The sequence below is a fragment of the Ursus maritimus genome, unplaced genomic scaffold, assembly GCF_017311325.1.
Source record: "Ursus maritimus isolate PB19 unplaced genomic scaffold, ASM1731132v1 scaffold_2, whole genome shotgun sequence".
Taxonomy (NCBI): Eukaryota; Metazoa; Chordata; class Mammalia; order Carnivora; family Ursidae; genus Ursus; species Ursus maritimus.
In genome coordinates this window covers 42,434,145-42,457,595 of record NW_024424452.1, presented here as the reverse complement: position 1 = coordinate 42,457,595, position 23,451 = coordinate 42,434,145, and positions in this window count along the sequence as shown.

Genomic DNA, 23,451 nt, shown 5'->3' with positions numbered 1-23,451 from the left:
CTGTCAAATGTTTATGTTCCCACAAGACTCTGCAAAATCTTTTCATAGACCCGAGCCGAAAGTTCAGGGCGAAGCCCGAGCATGTTTCTTCAGGGAGAAACTCTTACACAGGCCCAGGAGCCCAGGAGCCCAGGAGCCTCCCAGCCCCGGTCCAGGCAGCTGGACCGTCCCAGGAAAGTGCACGCTGTGTGCCCGGGCATGGTGGGGGGGTCTCGCCTGCTTTCTTGCCCCCAGTCCAGGCCGCGCCCCAAAACGTGGTAAATGTGTACTTCCCACCGCTCCACCCCGCTCTACCCGGCTGTCCTGGGGTACCCCAGCTCTGGCCCTCTGAGCCCAGTGCCTCCACAGACCAGATCGGAGACCCAGCGCCCGCCTCCCTCAGGAAGATCCAGCTCTGTCTGTGAACTCCCACAGGACGGCCAAGAGTTGGAAAACCATGCAGCCAGAAAGAATCTTGGAGATCAACCTTCTCATGTTACGATTAGAAAACAGGCCCCGGTCACTGGGTCACAAACGGGGCTAACATCCACAGCTAAACTCGCAAGCCAGTGCTCCTTCCTCCCGGATACAGACGTTCCCATTGTAATGCCCCGGAAGCCAGAGGCCGGGTCAGAAGTGGCGGCCACGTGAGACGCACCACGTGTAAGGCTCAAGCCCAGGGGCTCTGCCGCGGGCCACAGGCGAGGCGGCTGTCTGAGGCCCGGAGGTCCCCAAGGCGAAGATCAGCCCTGCCTGGAGCTGGACCCCGAGCTGAAGCAGCCCCAGCCCAAACACACAACTGATCTGTGGAAAGAAAACCTGTCCAGGGACAGAGTGGCCTGGGCTGTCGGGCTTCGAGCACAGCCCAGAAGGGGCCGAGGGTAGAAGGTCAAGGAGAGGACCCTCCCCTCTCACCAGCCTTGTAAACAAGACACGGTGTCTCCTGTGGCTCCCCTGGCCACAGGCTAGGTGCTTCCCGTGCTGTGGCAGTAACACTGCAGCCACGGTGATGGTAAGGCCAGCACTTCGGAGGCCCTGTCCTATGCCAGGGACCCGGTCCCACATAGCCCGCCTGCAAGCTCGTCAAGGTTCCCACTCGCCGAAGAAGAAACCGCGGCTCAGACACGTTACATGACAATCCCAAGGTCTCACAACTAGTTAATGGCAAAAAAATAAAGTTAAACTTAAAAAAAAAGAAGGTTCCAATTTATTTCATTCTGAAGACCAAGCATGTTACGCCAGGGTCAGGAATGCAACACGGAGAGGGAAAAGCGACGCTCCCCCGTTCCATCACCTCCCACGGGACCTGGCGACACCCGGCCGGACACCGCAGGTGCTGGAGCTCTGGGCTGCAGCCCTCAGGGTCAACTCCTCTGTGTCTGAGCCCCTCAGATCCACCCTCCGGACGTGGCTCCTCTCTGCTTCTCCCTGGGGCAGCTGAGGAAAGCCTGATGCCTGCGGAGATGCCAGGGCCAAAGCTGGCGGGGACGGCATCTCTGCCTCCCTGAGCCCCGGCCATGCTGGGCTCTCACCAGCGGAAGATGGGCACCGGCACCATGGCCACCCCGCGGGGGGCGGGGGGGGGTGCAAGTCAGGCCTTGCTGCGCCTCCTTGTCTGGTCATTCCCATGCGATTGAGCTAAGCCCCAGGACGCGTGTCCCATTCTCCTGGAAACGTAAACTTCCAGGGCCAAGTTCTGGGTCCCGCCTGCATGGTGGCCCTGGTCTGCTTTTGCCCACAACAGGCACAGGGTCCCACCCCGCTGGCCCCTCATCCAGCACAGGCCAGACAGACTTCACTTGGCACCATCTCGTGCCCCTCACTAAGCTTTCTGCCCAGCACCCCGCGCATCTCTCCTGCCGAGGGAGCCAGCCATGCACCGCTCGGGTGGGAGGGCCCCAGGGAGCGGGTGGGCCTTCCCCAGGGAGCACCGTGGCCTCCCCACCCGGGCAGCGCCTGCTCCCACGGCTCCAGGTGGCGCCCGCTGCTGCCCCTGGCCCGTTCTCTCCTCCCTGGGCCCCATCCCACCCGCTGCCCCCCTTCCTCAGCATCTCTCTCCCCTTCCCCCCACCCTGCTGCCGGCTTGGAGCAGGAGGTTATGAAAATGAGCTGCGTGCCCAGGAGACTGTAATTATCTGCTAAGTGTGAAAGCCAGAGTGATTAATTAAGAGATAATAAAAAGGAAAGGAGGGCGAGAGGGGGCCTCGCGGCTTTGCTTTGATGATAGAACCTGAGGTGAGCCCAGCAATTAGGGGGATCTTTATCGAGAGTTAGCTATAATCCACAAATTATCAAGCACCGAATGCTTCAGGAGCAGGGCACATTTCACTCCTGCCGAGTGACAGACCTGCAGACAGGGAAGGACAGCAGGAGAAAGAGGCCGGGAGCACCGGCTGGGGGGCCGGGAGGAGCCCGGGGCCAGCAGCCACAGGCCAGCCGCGCACACACGGTCCCGTGCAGGCCACCGCGCAGGCCTTCCAGGATGGCTAGCTTGGAAAAGGGCAGCTACCCCCCAACACTCGCTCCTGGCACCCTGGCTCCTCTCCCCGGGACGGCTCCTCCCAGGGACAGCACGTCCTGCAGGGACCAGGAGCTACCGAGGCACCCGTCCCCTCCTGAGGTGCTGGCTGCCTGTGCTGTGGGAGTTTGTCAGCCGCTGGTGTGAACGCTGCAGGGGTCACACCTGACAAGGCGACACCACAGCTCTGAGCTCCCACAGCCTGCAGCCCACCCGTTCTCCTGCCCTCTGCCCTCCCACGGGGCCCAGCTCTCCTGCCTTCCTTCTCACGGGATCCCGCCTCACCACCAGTCCCTCCCACCAAGGCCCCTGTCCCCTTGCCCCTTCCCACTGCCCTTCCAGGGAGCCTTCCTCACGGACCCTCCAGCACCCCTCTCTCTTTCTGTCTCCCCTGTGCAGGTGCACAACAGGGTTCCAACCCCCCGCTTCAACAATCTCCGTATGTGTGTAGACCTGGAGGAAGATGGGGAGCCTATGTCTCCTGTCCCACACATCTCCTCCCTCAAATTCCAGTTCAGAGCTAAGAGTCTGCGTCCATCTAATGTGCCCCAGTGTCCCAGGGAGATCTCCAAAGACAGACTCGAGATTCTTCTTTTTCTGCGCGCATACAGGGCTCTCGGGATCCACCCGGGCAAGACTGGGCTGAGGACACCCCTGTGGGACGCCAGTAGGCGGCTACTCCCGCTCTGAAGCTGGAGCGGGTCCTGCCTGGGGGGCCGGCCCGCCTGTGCCATCTCCTCCATGCCCCCCTGCAGCAGCCGCCGTCCAGGCCTCCCTCAGCCTGGCCCCCGTGGAGGGGCAAGGAAGGGCTCCCAGGCAAGAGCCGGTGGGAAGGACGCCAGGGCCCCCCAGCCTGTGCTGCTCTGAGCTTCTGGGAGGGGGACCCAGGACCAGTCAGGGCGTGGTGGCTCTGGTCCTGACTGGGGACACTGGGAGACCGGCCCTGGTGCTTTGCTGGAATGCCAGTCTGACCCTGCTCTGGCTCACAAGGCGGGGGGGGCCTTAGAGGCGGTCTTGCCGATGACCTCCCTGGGCCTGCTTCTCTCTCACCCGGGGCTCTGCCTCCAAGTGAGCTGACGGACGTACTGGGGAAGCCGTAAGTCATCCACACGTAGAGAACCCTGGGTGTTTGTTCAGCCGGAATCCCTAGTGAGACTGCTTTCCACGCGGGAGCAGGAAGGGTTCGGGGTAGACGCAAAGAGGAACTTCCCACTTGTGGGGCTTCTTAGGCATGGAAGTAGTGAGCAGAGAGGGCTAATGCATTTCCTTTCTCCTCCAAAAAGGATGCTGAGGTCCAGGTGGAGTCAAGTCAGTGCAGCCTGAAGAGAGACATCTCGAGACCCCAAAGATGTGGAGGTTCTTAACCATCCCCCCATCTTCATGCCCGACCCAGTCCTCTGTTCCAGAAACGGAGCCCACCTCCTCCATTTACCCGAAACCCCTGGATTCACGTGTGCAGTTTGCATGCAGCCCACGCGCACGAGCCCCGGCAGAATGCGTGTTGTCCTCCGGGGGAGAGGGGAGGATGAGGAGAATCAGCGGGAATTCCTGCTTCCCCTCCTGGACGGGATTCCCTAGACCTGAGGCCCAGGCTTCACCCGGGGCATCAGGACTCTGACAGCAGAGTCTGGCTCTCCTCCGGCCTGCGGATCCTCGGGCACAGCCGGAGCCGCGCGCAGATACGCACAGGCGGGAAAGAGTGCGTTAGCCCACCGTGTTGGCCAACAGCCATTAGGTCTACTGAGAACCTGACCGGCCCAGAGACGGTCCCCCAACCAGGCCCCCAGGGAAGCCTATGAACCTCTTGCTTCCCAGATCACACCATTTGCTCATGACCCAATCTTCAAGCCAAAACCAACAGGGTCAAGGTCCTGGCTAAATCTCTGTCAAACTGTGTCCCCCAAATCTCCACCAAACCAAGAGCTAGATGATGAGGGCTTTTTTTCTTAAAAGAAAAAAAAAATGGAGTAGGAATGCCCAACCGGTTCAGGCAGGGAGGGGTCCCCAGCAACGCCCTGGCTGCTGGCTTTGCGCCTCTGCCGCTGGCCTGGTCTTCCCCAGGGTGGAGGGGTGGCTGGGGCCTGGCGCGGGGCAGGGCAGGGCCGGGCAGGTCAGCCTCCGCCACGATGGGAGCACTGGCGGGCACCGGCCCTCTCCTGCCCCACAACCTGCTTCCCCAAAACAAATACATTGAAAAAGCTCCCGAATCAATGATCCATCCAGGCTCCGTTATACAACTAAGCAGGCCAACAAGTGAACTCAGGGACGAGGATTCTATTTTCTGGTGTGTCTCATGAGAAGGTGCAAGGCCTATTTCCCCAGGGGAAGGCATCTTCTCACACTTCCAAGTGTGGTCCTGGGCCCGGCCGCACCAGCAGCGTCTGGGAGCTCGGGGCCAAGGCAGCACCTCCACCGGCTCCAGACCTCCTCAGTCCGAATCCGCATGTCATCAAGACCCCCGGGGTCTATAAGCATGCCAGAGTTTGAGAAGCATTGCTATGACACACCGAGTTGAAAGCTTCTAGAGACAGGGGTTAAGGCGGGGTCACACTTGCTGTGCCCAGGGCCGAGAGCGCTTTTCCAGGCGTACAACAGACGTACGGCTCCACTTCGCAGATGCAGAAACTGAGGTTCACACATCTGAGCCAGGGTGTTGTCCGCGATGCCGCGCGGCCGCCTCGCAGCTCCCACCGCACTGCGCCCCGAGACCACAACCTCAGGAATTCCCGACATCACGGTTCACCTCCCTGGGCATGGCACCCGGAGACTTGTCTGTATTTGGACTATGACTTTTTCTTTGCTCACCCTCAGATCTGCCCTGGACTGTGAGCTGTAAGGAGCAGGCCCTGTGCCATATCAATAATAACTATGATTTACTGAATAGCTACTGTGTTTCGGATTCCGTTCCTTAATATACATTCCCCTCTGACTTAGATTGCGACTACTGTCCCTATTTCATGGACCAGGAAACTGAGGCTCCTGTCAGGCGGCTTGGTCGCAACCACGCAGGTGGCCTTCCCGCAGACCTTCTGGTAAGGAAGCCCCAGGGTCCTCCAGGGGTCGCGCAATTCCAGGTTGTGCTGCAAGGGGCCAGGCTCCGTGACCTGACCCTGGAGTGAGACCAAAGGCTACGTGCACAAACTAAATCCCCTAGGTACGGGCTCTGCGGCCCCCGCTCTCAATTTTCTGCATAAATGGAGAGCAGCAGTGGTGCAAATAATCCAGAAGTCATTTCAACTTGGCCATGCAATGCATTAGATTTTTTTTTTTTTGCAAAGTCAGATTTTCCTTTCTAATTATATTTGGCTCAAACTGACATTAAAATGAGTTTGCATTCCCACTTCACCCACTGCCTGGTGAGGGGCGACTTCCCAGATGTGTGTGGGGCGATAGGCACACGAGTGTAGGATCTGCATCGCCCAGAGCAGCTGACAGCAGCAGGGGCAGCAGCCTAGGCCACACACGTGTGCTGGGAGAGCGGGCGGGGGAGGGCGGGCACCCCGGCCAGCGAGGGCAGCTGGCAGATTCCGGGGAGCTGGGTCGCAGGCACAGAGCAGTGGGCCAATTGCTTAGGGCTTGGGATTAAAACCCAAGAGTCCTGATGAAAGTCCTTCTGGAGAATGAGGGCACCCAGGTGGCGAAAACCTCAACTTCTCTCAGGAGCTCTGCCTGCCAGCCTGCCCACCCCTGGGTTTCTGTTCCTCTGAAAATGCCTTCTCCCCCTCCAAGATCCCTCTCTCTGCCCCCATCTGCCCATCTCAGCTCCTTTGCTCCTAACAACCTCCCGGTTAAGCGAATCGAATGGGAAGAAGCAGTTAAAAGCACCTCCTGGCTTGACAATGCTGGGTAATGGAGCGAGCAGGGCCCCAGGCTGTTCCTCAGAGAATTCGGGAAGGAGGGAGAAAAACTCCACTAAGCTGATTACAAGGACAAAGTTAATTTAGAGATGAGCCCCGTTGGGTGGGGTGGGGGTGGGGAGGAGGACACTGGACACAGGGGGTGAGGAGATTTGGGGAAAGTGGGCTGTAGAGAAACAGCCTTTGTTCCTGGAAATCATAATCCTTGGGAGGGACCTCAGCTCACTCCTTCGGATTCCTCGGCTCCTTCCATCCGGAGCAGGGAGAGCAGGGGGCACAATCGGGGATTGTCCAGAGCCGGGATATCTTCAATGGCACAGCACTGCATTCCAGAGGCTCCAGCCGCAGCCCCTGAGCCTCACATCTGTGGACGTCCCCTCCCCCGGCCGGGCTCCCAGCCTCCCCGCTGCAGACTGTTAGACCTCAGCATTTTTCACATTCCTCCCTCACAACCTTGATCCTATAGGATTGTCACTGTGTTTGTCCACGGACTGAGAGCGCCCCAAGGACAGGGACCACACTTCGCTTACCTTCCCACCCCCGTTGTGCCTAGGAGCGAGCCAGGCCCAGCCCGGCCATTAAAACAAGAACACTTGCTCAGAGGGACACAGGCTCCCACCCCGCTGGCGGGAACCTTCTTCAAAGGTTTCCATTTGAGAAAAGGAGCTTGCGGGCTTACAGAAGTTTAAAAATCTCTAGGCTCCCAGCCCCCAAACACACACATGTCTACGGCCACCACAGCCCCAGAGTGACCCCGCAGGGAGTAAGTCCTAATGGACCCTCGGAGGCAACCAGACGGCCCCTCTGGACTCTGGGCGGCCGCCCCGGACTCCCGGGGAACAGGCACAAGGGGCCTAGGCTCAGGCCTCCTGCCACTGCTCTGCTCTGGGCTCCCTCCACAGAGCTCTGCCCCACACACCTTTGTCCTAAACCTGACAACACGGGTTCGTCATCCCAGAGGCGCCCCAACTCAGCTCACGGATCTGAGACTTCCCGGGGAGAACTGGTATTTCTCCTGGGGTTTTGCTCACTTCTGCCTGGTCAAACCCTGATGATCTGTCTCCTTCGCCTTGTTGGTTTAACTGAAGGCTACACACCTGCACAGCAGCCCAGCAGAGCAGGGGTGTAGGAGACGGGAGCGTTTTGGTGAGGAGGGAAGTAGGGATCATACTTAAACAGCAGAACACCCTGGGTCCAAGCTTCCGACAGGACAGTCTCTGGCCTGGCTTTCCAAGCCCTTCCGGGTCTGGATCACCTCGCCGGTTTCTCCCCGACGCAAATCCCCCACTGCCACCAGCTTCCACGGACCCCTGCGCGCTGCGGCCACACCTTGGCTCCGGAAGCGGCGGGTCTGGTAGCACTCTCCCTCTTCCTGCCAAATGCACATCCTGTCCATCCTCAGACCCACTTCCTCCATGGAGCCCTTCCTGGCCCCTCGGCCCACGCTGCCTCCCCGGCCCGGATGCCCCAGCTCCACGCTGAATGCTCCCCGCACAGCGGCGCCCTGCGCAGCAGTCCCAGGAGTCCCAGCGCGGGCACATCTTAGCTTCTTGGTGGGGAGGGACCCCCAAAATGTCATTTTTCAAAATTTTTGCATAATGCCTATCAGAACATGTTGGATATAGTAACACACATTTGCCGATTTGAAAAAACTTAAATCTCCCCATTTTGTGGAAGGTAACTAACTTACGCTTAAATCCTGACGTGAGACCCTTCAGGGCAGAGAGAGGGGTTCACTGGTCTGCCAGTGGTGTCTGGTCCACAGAAGGCACACCACACGTCTCTGCTGAGCGCAGGGACAGAGTGCCTGCTCTTTCCACAGGCCCCCCAGCCAGGATGGGCTCCTCACACTGTTTCAGAAGGAGACACAGGGCGAGAAGAAAAGCATCCCCCAGCCCAGTCCTGAAGGATCCACATTCTTTACTTGGCCTGGGTGGGGGAGGCAGCCTCCGGACAGTCCTGCAGGCACAGAGCACCTGACTTGGGCTCCTGCTGTCCCTCCTCTGTCTCCAAACCCAGGCTGTGCTGCCTTCTGGGAGAACCCCACCCCCCCAGTGAAGCCCCAGCACCAGCTAAGGGAATCTGCTAGGGAGTGCTAGAGATTTCCACCTCTGGATTTAAGACCCTTCGTTTTGAGGAGGGTGGTTAGCTGCAAGGCCCATTTATTTCAATACGATCCCAATTTTGTTAAATGGGCTCAAGGAGGGCAGAGAGGAATGAGGCCTCAGCCCACCCCCCCCCCCCGGACTACAGAGGTTAATAAAAGTTGCTGGAGAAATTAAATGTGGAGGGAGGGAGAAACTGGGAGCTCAGGGAGCAGATGAAGGTAGAGAGAACAGGATGGAAGAAGAAACAAAACGTGATGTCCACGATGTCCGGGAGCTAGAGCAGGCTTCCCGGGGGCGCTCCGAGGACCTAACTGGGGGGCAGAGTCTGTGAACTGGGCAGGCAGGTGTAAGGGCTGGGGGCTGCAGGAGGGAGGGGCTGAGGCACAGGAGCAGAGCCACTGCTTAACCTGGCTTGCAGTGAGCATCTGTCACAGGGGTAGGGAGCACGCAGGGCAAGACTAGCGCAGGGCCTTCGAGGACTCAGGATGGTGCCCTGGCTGGAAGGGGCTGCTACCCAGACGTGTGGCAGCGCGTGCTCTGCTGAACGCACGCGCCCCGGCAGAGATGGAGACACTGTGTCCCTGCGTGTCTGGGGGCAAGAAGTGGGTCCGTGACAAGTGCACGTGCGGGTGGGGTGAGCGTGCACACGTGCGGATGGGGTACGGGCGTGTGTGTCAGTGGGGAGCGTGTTCATGCGTGTGGGGCGAGGTGCGCGTGCACACGTCGGTGGGCTGCACGTGTGTGTGCGCACGTGTGTTGGTGGGGTGAGTGTGCGTGCGCACGCATGTCGGCGGGGCGAGCGTGCACACGTGCAGGGGGACACACACGTGGTCGCGGGCCTGTGTCCACAGACTCCCGTGCGGCGGTAGAAGAGGTGAAATCTGGTCCACGGGGCTTTCTTCTGAGACTCATTCCCAGCCCCCACCCCAACTCCATCCTAGCGCTGGCTCTGTCCCGTACTGGCTGCGTCATCTCTGGCGGTCCGCTTATCCTCTTTGGGCCTTCTTGGTCCATCTACAAAATGAGGAGAGTAACTCCTGCCTTAACAGACCACGGTCGGCGTGAAGTGAGTTACTAACTCCTGCCTTAACAGACCACCGTCGGCGTGAAGTGAGTTACTAATATACACACAAAGTACACAGTGGGTCCTCCACAAAAAAGAGTGAGTTTCTCCCGCACTGGAAGTGAGCCCATTCTTTCCTGACCCCCGAGACGGCCTTTCCTTGGCCTCCCATTTCAGGATCAAAGACACGGCTGGGTCTTTCTCCTCCACCGCGGACCGCCCAGCCCCACACCCCCAGCCCTTTCCAGGCCGGGCCTCCTCCCACAGACTGCCTAGGGAGATGGCCTGGAAGCCCCGTGGAAGAAACCAAGCGGGGGCTGGGAGGTCAGGAAGGGGCATGGCTCTCTCAACTCTGGATGCATGGAGAGGGAGCTCCCTACCCTCAGCAAGAAACAGCCCCCAGAAATTAAGAGAGACAGGGCGTTGGCCCGCAGCGCTTCCCTGCAGCCCAGCCGCTACCCTTCGCAAGTCATTCAAGCTCCTACGGTCTGTTTTCTCATCCATTGAACGTCTGTTTTCTCATCCACTGAACGGAGAAATGGGAACTACCCCATCCGCATCGCGGGATGGTCGTCTACGTCTAGTAAATGAGATGGTACAGGTGACACTGTTGACATTGCGAGACACCACCCAGCACACACCTAGACGCTCGAAGGGGAGAAAGAAAGGGGCCGACGCATCGCAAACCTCCTTCTGCTCATAGACCGGGGGGGGGGGGGGGCAGAATGTGCAGCTCCCACCTCCTCTGAATAGAACAAGAACCACCAAAGCAGGACAGGGAGACGGACACAGGCCAGGCGCCAGAAGCAGCCTGCCCACCACGCGGGGAGGAGGAGAGGACGGCCGCTTCTCCCCTCCCAGGCTGCCTCAGCTCCAGGGGAGCCCCGCCACACGTGCGCGCGTCCTGGAGGTGCCTGGCGGAGTGTGGGCTTTGTAGCCACACAAAGAGAGTTTTAATCTGGGATCTAACACCCCAGGTATGGCCTTGAACAAGTTAATTAAACTCAGCTTTGGTTTCCTTATCTATAAAATGAGGGGGAAGGATTTACTTCACAAGGCTGTTAAAAGGAATAAGGGATAATATGAGAAGCACACAGTAGGAATTCAATATCAAGTAATTTTGATGCTTTGCTGTGGAGCCCACCTCCCACGAGCACCCCTCACCCATGCTTGGCCAGGCAGAGCATCTCAAGGCCCACGGGCCCAGGCCGCCCAAGCCCCCGGCCTCTGTGTCTGCCAGGAAGGGCCTGGCTTGGAAGTGACCGGCCGCCCGGTGCTCCAGCCTTGCCTCGGTAAGACTCTGGCCCTCTCCAGGAGCCGGCCTTCCGTGGAGTTCCCAAATGCGTGGTTCGTGGACCTGTAGGGCTGTGTTCAATATCAGAAACAAACACAGGGTTGCAACCCTTTTTATCTGCCAAGTAAAGTCCTTTAAAAAAAGCCACTTATAAGCACTATCATACCATCCAAGAAAAACCATCCAATACTAAAAAAATGTGGAAAGACAGAATTTCAGAACAAAGGATTGTTTTTAAAATGTAAATGAGTTTACCTTTACAGGACACTCACTCCCTCTTCTCCCTAGTTCTCATTCCACTCTGGACCTGGAGAGATCTGTCCCAGTCCAGTGGCAGTCCCTGGGGGCATGTGGGGTCCCTGGACAGGGCGGCGGGGGGGTGGTGTATGTGCAGGCTTTGAGGTCAGTTGGTTCCCACAACTACCAGCAAGAGAGTTAACCTGCCTACAACTCAATTCCTCATCCATGATGGGGGGACAATTACAGAGCTGATCTCAGGGCTGTTGCACCGATGAAACTAGATAACGCATACAAAGTAGTTAGCACGAGGGCTCCATAAATGGTCTGTGTTATTTCCGGTCTCAGAAAGGCGGCCACCTCAGGCTCGGGTCCCCTCCTCCCTGCCCCCAAGAGCCCCAGATCCTTCTCCCTGCAATGCCAGCCTCTTCCATTCTGCGTCCTTCCCAGCCCCAGAGCTTCTGAGATTTCCAGCCCACAGGGGCTGCTCAGTTTCCCCTCCCGGGTCTGCCGAGACCCAGGCCTCTCCAGGAGAGGTCCCTGAGGAGGAGCTAGAGGCCAGGACAAGGATCTGAGCAGCTGGAACGGGAAGACAGAGAAGCGTGAAGAAGAGCTTCGAGAAGGCGCAGACATCCCACCTGCCACCCCTCCACGTGCAGTCCCCGGCCCTGCAGGCAAGCACGGCTGGGCCCTTCCCTCTGTGCCAGACCCCAGTGCGTGCCGCACACTTCACGGCCATCCCAACCCTGTGAGGTGCGACTTCTATCCTCACTGTACGGGCGAGCAGAGTGAGGCCCAGAGAAGGCGCATACCTTGCTCAAGCTGACATGACATGTCTACCAAGTGGCCGAGGGCGTGTGACCAGGGAGCGACTGGCCTGGGGCCCGTGATGCAGTCCGCGCCTTTCCCACACTGTAGTGCTTGCATCGAACCAATCAATTGATCAGAGTCAAGGGCACTCATCGAGTAGGTAGCACTGGCGTCAGAGACTGAGGGGCTGGAGGAGAAATTAAGACCTGGTGCCCAAGGGTTCGAAAGCCAGAGGAGGCTCCCTGGCCTTCTGTCAGAGCCCTGGGCTCTCAAAGCAAAGGGTGACAGCCGGGCAGCACTGGCTTCCTGGTCCCCACCCCACCGGAGAACCAAAGGCCGAGCAAGACAAGCACAGGCCAGCAGCCCGGCAGCCAGCAGAAGGTGGGAGCGAAGGCCTCTGCGCCTCTGCCTTCTGACCCGGGACGCTCTGGGGTCCAGGAGTCATTCCCGGCGGGGAGCAGTGCGTTCACAGGCTCCCTTGAGCTCTGAGTGGAAGGTGGAGCCCATTCAAGGTCAGAGGGGGACCTAGCATCCTGATTCCTTCCATGTCTCCCCAGCAGCCAGGCCTGCTCCGGGCTGGGCAGGCACCCGTGGGGCACCTGCAGCCCCAGTGTGGAGGGGAGGGGAGGGGAGAGCAGATTCCCAACTACTGGTCCTTCCACACTCCTTGTTCTCTGCCAGGACGGGGCCGCACTCAGCCAGTCGAATCCTGGGAATTTAGGCGGCTCTTGACTCTTCCCGGGGCTCCTCACCCCCCTGCCAAGCTGTGGCAGGGGTACCTGGGGACCTCTGGGGGCTGGAGGGACAGATTTGTCTCCTACCCCCGGCTCCATCCCCCAGAGGCAGCTCCCGCCCCAGCCAGCCTGTCATCCCCACATTGCTCTGATTAGCTATAATCTTTCTTTTTCAATTTCTCCTCCCAGAGACTGGGGAGCGAGAAAATCTCCCAGAAAATGAATAAATATTTCAATTTTCAGCGCAATCAGTCTGAGGAGCCGGCACATGATGGAAACGGGGGGAAGGATAATGGTTTTCATTTAGATAAGATACAGAAAATTATTTAGTGAAAAATGAAGATTGATGAAGCCCATTGAAATTCTTTAAAATGCGATTTTTATTTCTCTGCCTGGGCTGAATCTCTCCTTCCCCCCTCCTCTCTGCCCCCCTCAATTTGACTGCCTTCTGCCACCTTCTCCCCTTTTCTCCACTACCAGCCCCCCCCTGCCGCACCCCCTCCCCACTTTTCCTCTCCCACTACCCCAGTCCCTGACCTGGAACTCTTTCTTTCTAAGGATGGAGGCCAAGGAGAGGTCACCCACCCTGTGAGTGTCCCAGTCTCCCTAGGTCCCTGCCCCTTCCCTCCCTGCCTGCTCCCCAGTCCCTCCCAGGAACCTTGGCAGGGACTTCCTCTTCCCTCCCCGTCCATTTTCCCCCTTCCTTTCCTTTGGCACCCCTCCCCCACCCAAATACTTTACACACTCCATCGGTCTCTGGTCTTGCTTTCGCCCCCCCCCCAGGCAGGGAGGGGGGAGCTTGGCTAACCCGACCCTCCCCCTTCCCAAAGGGAGGAAGGCACACAGCACACTCCTCTCTTTCTGACCGGTCCTGTTCCCGATTCAATCCACATGTCTCTCCTGTTTGCTAACTGCAGCTTTTGTTCCTTGAAGCTCATTTTGTTCCATACTGCTGACGTGCTAGGGCTGCGGGAAAGGGGCAGACATAAGCTTGCCCCCAGCGCACGCGGATACTGACCCAGCGGCCCCCCCCACCCCCCTAGCAGCCAGCCCAACAAAGTCAGAACTTGCGTCCTCTTCCCAACTTTCTGCCAAGAGGCTGCTCGGCCTGCCAACCCCAGGGCCAGGCCTCCTTCCCCAGCACCGCCTCCTACCCCTCTCACACCGGGGATGCGCGCCCTTCCCAGATCTTAAGCTTGTGTTGGGGGGCATGGGTGCCTTTCCAGGAAAGATCAAGACCAGCCCCCCATCAACTCAGCCAGGCTTTGCCTTGGGAGCTGGGGAGGGGCCTGGTAAGGAGAGGAGGGGTCCAGAACAACACCCCACCCCTAAACACACACACACACACACACACACACACACACACACACACCCCAACCCGGGAAGGGAAGGGAACCAAGAACAGGGCAATGCCTGAGGGCGCTCTACCCAAGCAGACTTCCCTCCACCCAGATCCCCCTCCACCGAAAAGGAGACCACCTCCCCCATGCTGTGGTCTGTCCACCTCCCCGGTGCTGTGGTCTGTCCACCTCCATAGGTGTCTGCCTGGATGAACGTCTGTTCAAGTTTCTTTGTTTGCTGGAGGGGTGGTCTCTGTAGAAGGGTTTCCGAGTGTGTCTCGTCCTTGTAAACGCCCGTCTGCACACAGGCACTGGGTCTGGGTGAGTTCTGGTGTGTTTGGGTGCACTGACATGCAAGCCGAGGCGGGGGAGGAAGCTCTGCTCCTCGGGGTGTCAGTGCCTTTGTGTGTATGTGTCTGTCTCCGTTTGGGGGATGCTTGTGGGTGTATCTGTCTCAGTAGGTGAGTCGTCTGTCTCCACATCTATGACTGGTTTTTTGGTGTTTTGTGTGTCAGCTACATTTTTGGAAGGGGGCGGCTGGCTCGGCAGGATCAACTCTTCCTTAGAGTGAGACCCAGGGGGCCAGAATGCTCACCCACAGAGCGCGGTGCTGGCTGAAGCCTGGGCCCTCGGTTTCCCCAGCTCCCCCCCAACCCCCAGTCTCAGGATACACTATCGTCCTCATCTCTCTCAACCTCTCCCTCATTTCCCAGCTTCTCCCCTGCCAGTTCCAAATATGCCCCGACATCCACACTTTCCCGCCCCCAAGTGGGATATGAACCCCCCCTCCAAGTGCCCCCCTGAATATCCAGCCGGCCCCGAAGCTGCCTGTGGAAGTCCTCTCCCCAGCCGGCGCCTCTGCGAGCAGGGGTCCCACCAGAAGCCCCCAGGTAGCCCTCCCCATTTCCAGAGGGGGCGGCCCAGGCAGGCTGGACCGCCCCCCCCCCCCAGGGGCTGGGCTGGAGTCGGGATTCCCTTCGTGGCATCTTCGGGAGCCGGGTCCCCAGCTTTCCGCGCACCTCCCACCACAAATCTGAAATCCCACCCTCCTCCCAGCCCTCATCACCCTCCCCGCGCCCCCTCCCGCAGGACCCGGGCGTGCGGACTCCGGGCCTCGGCGGGCAGAGGCAGGGAGGCTGCCAGAGGCTCCGGAGGGCGCTGTGTGCGCGTTCCGGTCCCGCGACGGCCAGACCCCAGCGCTCGCGGCCGGGGACAACTTGGGCGCATCCGCGGGAAAGTCGGGCCCGCGCCCCGGGGGGCGGGCTGCCAGCCCGGCCGGGCGCCGAGAGCAGGCGGCGGGGCTTACCTTGGGAGAAAGTGTCGGAGAGAGTGAGGATCCAGACGAGGAGGCTCAGCATGCTGCCCGCCGCCCGCCGCGCCGGGGCCCCGAGTTGGCGACCGAGCGCGGGGCGCGGGCGGGAGGAGGGAGCGGGGCCGGAGCCCGCCCCCGGCCCTGCACACGCGCGTGCACACGCGCACACACACTCGCAGCCCCGCGCGCAGCCCCGCGCGCACAAACTCACTTCCCTGCCCTGCGCTCCCCTGCGCCCTCGGCCCCCAGCCGTGGCCCCTGCCCTCCCGGCCTCCCCGGCCCCCACGGTCCCGCCCTCGCCCCGGCCCGGCCCTCTCCCGCCCGGTGCTGCTGCTCGCCCAGCTCGCGCTCTCCGGGCTCTTCCGCTCTCGGCCCTCCGGGCCCTCCCCTCCCTCCCCGCCCCTCCTGAAGTCTCCTCCCCTAGCCCTCCCCCGGCCCTCAGGCCCCCGGCGCGCACGCACACCCCTCGCGGGGACTGAGATGCCCGCGGCGCGGGACCTGGGGGGACCAAGGACCGGCCACCGCGCCCCGCCCGTCACACACACGCAGCCTGGGGCCCACCGCTAGAAAGGGGCGACGGGTTGTGAAACGGCTGGGCGGGCCTGCCCCTGGGCAGAGATGGCCCCAGCAGTGGGAAGCAGTGTGAGTGCATGGAGGAACGACATGGTGGGCAGGTGGTGGGTCTTGGAGTCAAAAAGCACAAAATCCCTGTTTTTTTCTTGTTAACCCCACACCCAGAATCTAACCCCTAGATTCCCGAAATTGGGAATTCTCGGTGGACTACTGAATGCTGGGGTGGGGATGCGATGCGTGCCTCTCCCCACCGACAAAACCCGGAGCTGGGCACTGCGAGCTGCTTCTCGGAGCCGCCTGGAGCCCCTGCCCGGGTCGCCCCCAGCACACAGTGGGGCCAGGCCAGCTGTCGCCGCCCTCAGCCTGCCGCGAAGGGGCGCCATGGCCTCCTGCCTTTGTTCCTCCTGGGTGGTACCGTCCAGGAGGAGAAAGTAGCCAACTCCACGGCTGGCAAGGGCCAAGGGGAGGGCAGCCACGGGAGGATCTCTAAGCACGGAGGAGTTTGAGATCCTTTGGGGTTGAGAGATCTGGGAACTGGGAAGGGAGGGAGTTGCTGGTGAGTGGAACGAGGGCATTCCGTAGGGGTCTCCTTTTTCCTAAGAGCCCAGCTTGGCCACCAGGCCCCCTCCCAATCCCAACCAGATGCTTCTGCTCACGTTGTTGCTGGGGGTGCCTGGAGTCGGCGTCCCAGGGGAATGAGTTGAGGAGAAATCACAGACATTGCACAGGAATTGCACAACTTTACAGTACTCTGTGGGTCTAGAGAGGTCTCCACTTCTTTCCACCAGATTCTCGGTCTCCTGGGTCCCTAACACTACCCGCCAAGAATTCTCGATTTCGGCCCCTGAAACGCAGGCGCGTGGCTCTCTGGTGCCCCCTGCTGGTGCGAGGCTGTTTTTGGGGGAACTTGACACCGGGCTGAATGGTCCAGACAAGCGTGCACAGGACTGGAGGACAGAAGATACCCAGGCAGAGAAACACACGAGCTCATATTCAGAAGCCTACTGTGCTCACACCCCGGGAAGTCCTTCATATGTTCCAAAACACATGGACACAGGCAAACGCACAGTTTAAAAGTAAAGAGCCATAGCCAGCCCAGAGAAACAGGAATATAATCACAAATGCATTCGAACAGCCACACGCCAATGGGCAGACACATAAGGGCTTTTCATTTATTCGTTCACTAACCATGCATTCCGCAGATATTTCTCTAGCCTGCTTGTGCTGCACTCACGATTCTAGGCCCTGGAGATACAACAATAAAAAAAAAAAAAAAGCTGAGTCCCTCTTTCCTAGTGTTCCATTCTGGAGGGGAGGAAGATGCCTCTCTCTATATAAATATATATAAAATATACAGCATAGCAGTTTGCAGTAGACGCTGTGAGAGACAAACAGTAATAAGGGAGAACTGCTCAGCTAAAGCACCATTTGAGCAGGGACCTGAAGGACTTGAGGGATTCAGGTATCGGAGGGGGGAAAAAGCAAGTAGGTGGGAAGAGCCTGTGCAAAGGCCCTGAGGTACAGCTGTTTTTAGAGTATCAGTGAGACCGCCTTTTCTCCTTCTCACTCTGCATAAGGTGCATGGCAGGGAGGCCCAGGGTGACAGTGATTTAGGACAATGTTGAGAAGAAGAAGCCCAGAAATAAGGGAAGAGAATATTCTTCGAGCTACTTACCCACCTCCTTCCAGCTTCTATTCAGGTTTGACGGTGATTCTTACTGTAAGCAGGGACTCAGAAAAACCCAGTTTCTCCAGTTCCTACATAGCCAAAGCAGTCACCTCACCTGTCTTGCCCAGCCCCTTAATTTCCCTTCCACCTCTCTTTAATCTCAAATCCTCACCAGCTCCATTCATACGCAGCAAACACATGTCTCCAAAATCCCCTCCACATAAGCCATTCAACATCCCAGATTCCGGAGCTGAAGACCGCAACTCCAGCCAGTGGTCCTCAACACCAGCTGTGTATCATCATCTCCTGGGAAGCTTTTAAAAAACACCAGGGCCTTTTGCCTCACTTCCAGAGACTGATGGCTCTAGGGTGAAGCCCCAAGCACTGGTATTTTTAAGCATCTCTCCGGGTAATCCTAATGGGCAGCCAGGGTTGAGAGCCACTGAGCTCAGCAAGGCCCTGCTCTGGGCATTGCCCCTGCAAGCCTGGCTTCCATGACAGTGACTGCCCTACCTCCAAGCAGGGCCACTCATAGCCGGTCCTGCCACACCTCCCCTACCTTTGCTCTATTCTCCTCTTTCTGGCACGAAGGTTCACAATTCTAATTAAATTAACCGAGTCGACTGGAGTCCAATCACATAATTCTCATCAAACTGGGGGCATCCTGGGGCTCCCCCCCCCAGGACCAGGTGGGTGCTTCCCAAGGCAAAGCCTGTCTTTTCCATTCAGACCAGACATACCTCCCCAGGACAGAATATCTGCCTCCCCTATGGAATTGGGACCCCTTGGGGCCAAGGGCTGTGCATGCCCCCTCAGTAGGCAACTTCCTGAGGGCAAGGAAGAAACTGGGGAGCCCCTCTCCCCATCAGAGGGACAGCAGAGTGGTTGAGAACAAAGCACATGGATCTGGAAACCAACCGGGGGGAATCCTCATCCAGGTTCTGTCCCTTACTTTCTGCGTGACCTTGGCCGTTTATTTACCTAACCTCCCTGTCCTCGGTTTCTTCGGTTTCTTCGTCTGAAGACAGGGACGGAGCACTGACTGTGGGGGGAGGTGTGAGGAGTAAGTGGGTCAGTGTTCGTGCAGCTCTTAGCGCTAGGCACACAGTGACCAGGGAAGGCTAGCTCTGTGGGAACTCCCCAAAGCAGGGACTTTCGAACCTTCCTCCTGCTGGATTGGTCTCTGTCCTCAGGCCTGGGGCCCTGCCCAGACAGAGGTATGCACGCCTGGAGGCGGAGGGAGTCATCCCTGAGGACACCTTCACCCAGAAAAGGGAGAGAAGCAGCCAAAGGTTATATATGGAGTTAAGAGAAATATTAATAATTTTTTGAGCACGAAAGAAAAAGATCAAGAGGTCAGAGAGTGAGCAGGAAGGCAATTTATGACCTTCCACGGGAGAAGCCACCCTGAGAGACAGAAATGAATTCTTTGTCTCAATGAGGGCTAAGAACAGCAGAACAATTCTATAAATTGTCCTCTTTCCCCCAGAGGGGGCGGAGGACTGTGTTCCTGCTGCTTCCCAGAGACACAGGAGAGAGAGGCCAAGATCCTGATTTTCAGCCTGGAAAATAATCCTGCCCACAAAGGAGACCCCAAGTCCCCACAGCCAGAGGCCATCCTATCCGAGATGCCCTGCTGTCCACGCCCTGCTACATAGCCCAGAGCGGTGAGCCAGGCCCTCCTGCTCCCAACTCCTCCTGGCACCCCGGCTTCTCCCCGTTCCTTCCCCCCTGTCCTGTCTCCTCATCCCAGTGGCTGCATAAGCCCTTCCAGATATCAGGCCTGGGGCTTTCCTGCTGCTGTACCAGCCCGTTTTCTCCTGTTCTCGTTCTTAGATGCCCAGCTTTGGGGATGTACGGGAATGAGAGCAGAGCCAGAGGACGGCCTCGCCAAGTACAGAGACTCAGATCTCCATGAGGGGAGACAAAGGGGGCAGGAAGAAGAGCGGCCTCAGGGGTCCCTTGGGGGAGCTGGACAAAGAGGTTAGGCTCTCAATGGGGTGCGGTGCCAACGGACAGCAGAGGGAGCAATGCTGTGATTGAAGTGGAAGAACTCAAGCCTAGACCCCAGAAGGGACCATCTACAGAAGGGGCAGTGTCCACAGTATTTAGGGAGTGGTTTGGACAGGTGGGAGCAGCTCCCAGGCAGGGCTCAGGAAGGACGAGCTTGGTAGAGACAGGCTCCCAGGGCGTGTTCCCCATGCGCCAGCCTCAAGCATGAGCAATGGACCCATTCCTTACCACCAGTTCAGCCTCAGATTCCAGCTCCAATGTGGGGAGAAAATTTGCAGTCGGTGGACCAGTGACCTCGTCTTAGATGTAATGAGGGTTTCATGGCCAGAGCTCATGGGGATCGGAGGCCCCCCTGCTTCACATGAGCAGCCCAGCCGAGACCAGCTCAGAGAAAGAGAGGAGGGTGCAGGGTCAGGGTCAGGGGCGTGGGCGTGGATGCAAGGAAGGGAGAGCAGGGAACAGACTCATTAGGAAAAAATGGAAACAGTAACGTGAACCAGAGGCACAAACACCTAGCCTCAGAACCAGAAGGGCCTCAGACAACAGGGAGTCCAACTCCCCTCTGACACGGTGAGATGCTCCTTCAAGGCCACAAAGCACATTCCAGTGGGGCCAGGACCAGAGCCCAGGCCTCTTGCCTCTTAGGCCAGGGTTCGCCTGTGTATCTTGCTAACTCCTGCCCCTGCGCCCCAGACCCATCCCAGATGCTTCATCAGCAGAACCCCTAAAGTCCAAACAGCTCTGACCTCCTGTGTGTAGCTCTGGCCTCCTTTCGGTATCTGAAAATGGAAATCAAGGGAGCAGACGTGGTGGGGGATCCCAAGGAGAAAGGGGGTGTCTCTCATCTTCCTCTGGCCCTTGGTTTTAGCTTCCTTGGGTCCTACTCCCAGCCCACAGCCTCCAAACCTTGAGCATTCCCTAGGCCTCCTTCGAAGACCTAAACGCCATTGTCAGATCTGTTTGTGCAGGACGGGGACACAGGGCTGTGGCTAACGTTTGCCTCGGAGCTAGAGAGCAGATCACGTTGGCGGCTGGCATCACCGGCTGAGGCTGTATTCAGGTCACTGAACAGCACAAGAGGTTTAAGGGTCAAGGTGAAGAAAGTCCGTAGGAATGGAAATCTAAAGGTTAGGCTTACTTAACCCTTACTACAAGAGGGGCCCGGAACTTAAAGCAAGACCCTTAACAATGTCACAGCAACCCTTGCTGAGGGTTTGGGTCACGACGAGCTCATTCACCCATTCGTCCATCTGCTCACCTCACGAACTGTAGGAAAGCTGACTCTGTGGCCAGGCACGAGGGGAAACCCTCGGGACACAAATATGGGGAAGGCTCACCCCCTTGTTCTCCAGGAGCCAGTCTTGGGGGAAAGATGGTGGATAATTACAGCTGAGTTGGGAGGTGCAGAGAGAGACACGCCCATGTTTTTTACGAGGGCAGAGCTGGAGCAGCTGGGAGTTTCCTGGAGTTGAGTACTGAGATTAGCTTCTCCAGTCAAAGTCAGAAGTTTCCCTCTCTCGGCCTCCGTTTCCTGCCAGATCTGACACGCCCGTGACCCTGGCACTTGGGCCTGTAATAAGGAGTCAGGGGCTCTTCCCTGCAGATGTCTGCGAGGGGTTCCCTCGGGCACATGGTACGCTCTGCAAATGCTCCCTGTTTGAGCCTGTTCCCTCTGGCTTCCCAGTTTGTCCGGGCCAGGGACCAGGCCCAGCTGTACTGCCAGGCAGGGTCTGGCAGCCGGCTTTGGTGGCATTTCCTAAATGGACAGATGGAGAACGCTGATTTAATGTCCCTCCAGTGCCTCTATTCCAGCCCCCAAGACACAGCTGGCAACGAGGCTCCGGCACTGCGCCTGCCCCTTTAGGCCACGGCAGGCTTCCCTCCTCCCGCAGCCCTCCTCCCTGACCCATCCCGAAGTCCTCCCCACATAGAGCACGAGTCTAGGCTTTGGGAAGAGACCTGAGAACACAAATCCAGAGGAAAAAGTTGCCTCCCATGAAAACAAACAGCAGAAAGCTGGCTACCCCTGCAGGGCCCTCCTTCCAGGGGGCCACCAGAGGGGGGGGGCTGCCAGGGGACCCGGGGGGAGGAAGTGCAGTCAAAAGGTAAAAGGTTACAGTTGTACCGGGGCAGGAGCTCCTAGAGATGTCCGGCCCCGCAGCAGCAGCAGCCCCGGGCCTGGATGAATAGGACCGTATCTTAGACAGAAGCATTTGCTAGGAGCACATCTTACGTGACGTGTCCTCGTCACGACGTGCGATCGTAATAATAAAGGGGGTGGGAGGAAACTTTTGGAGGGGATGCACCTGTTTCTGGCACAGATCGTGGTGGTGGTTTTGCAGATGGATAGCCGTCTCTAAACTCACCAAGTTGTACACGGGAAACACACAACTTCTCGTGGGTCCGTCCCACCTCAATATGGTGAGAGAGGCAGCAGCCCCCCCCCCCCCCTCCTCCCCCCTCCATTCCCACCTCCGCCCCCAGCGCCTGGAAGGCTGGACCCCTTCCTGCCATTTGCAGGGTCAGCCCACCGTAGCCCCCAGGGTCTGCTCCTGCCCCATCCGAGGAGCTGCTCTCTGCAGCCCCAGGCTCTTTCTCAAGCTCAGTTCTGACCCCTTGGCTCCCCTGCCTGAGCCTCCCTGGTGGCTCCCACGGCCCTTCGGATCAGACACAGAATCTTCCCCTGGGCTCCCAGAGCATGCCTGGATGGAGATGCCTTGCCTCCCAGCCCCTGCTCCTTGCCAGCCCTTCTGCCCCTTACCGTCCAGCTCTCTCCGCGTCTCGGCTTCTCCGCCTCTCCGGCACCTGGAACTGGCCACAGGTCTCCATCGCGGCCTCTGCGCTGTTCCCTTGCCCACCAGGCCTACCCCCACCTCCTATCCCGTCCCCTAGGCCAAGTCCCCGCCTCCTTCAGGCTTCCCACTGGATGTCCCTTCTCCAGGGAAGCCTCTCTAATTCCTCCAGCAGGTTAGGTCACCTTGTTATTGCCCCCAAGCACCCTGGATTTCCACCGGCAGCATCAACCACACATGGGATTAGGGATTCAGTGTCTGTCCCCTGCTGTCTCCGAAGCCGTGTGCCAGCCAAGACAGCGCTGGTACTGTCCACAGTGGCGATCATGGTGCCTGCCGTGGCCTCGGCTCCCGGGACCTTTTCTGAATTGTGCAAAAGCTGCGTTTCATGGAGTAGGAGCCACAGGGCTGGCAATGAGACCACAGGAGGCACTTCCCCACAAGCAGGCACGTGATGAGCTGTAGATCACCCTTCCAAGGCACTGGAAGAAGAAGAGCACAAATGGCAGGAAAGTTTATCTCCGCTTGTTCAGCGTGAGTGTGTGGTGGGGAGACACATATTACCTCGAATGTGCAAAAAAAAAAAAAAAAAAAATCCCAGGGAACGGCAAGCAAAGCTATAAATACAGCCGAGCGTCGGGTGACATCACCTGAGAACAGTGCGGCGATTTATGGCCAAGTCACAGGGCCCTAAAGTGTATTTATAACGGTGTAACTCACCGGTACTTCTCCCTGCCCGCCTGCCCGCCCTCGTTCCCTGGCTGGATGGTGGCCCCGTCCCTTGTTCTGATGAAACCGCTTGGCTGGGCCAGGCCCCTGCGCTGGGGGGACTAGCCAGCTCTGAAGGATGGAGCTGTCTCTCTGAAAATGAGCTTTCAAAAACTGCCGGTGGTTCCCCGTTTCCTAGTGACACACCAGCTCGTAAGCTGGGGGCCGAAGGCAGGCAGAGCCACCCCTCCCCGGCCCGGGCTCACCTTGCTCTCCACGGGCAGCGTGACGGGCCTCCAGCCTTCTTCCTACGCTGTGTGGCCCCTAATCTCCAACTGTTCAGTTTCCCCAAAGAACCTAGGTTTCTACCCTTGTGCCTTTGCTCCTATTTCCCCTCCACGGGGGGTAGTTTTCTGCCGAAAATCTCCAGCCAGAACTCCTCCT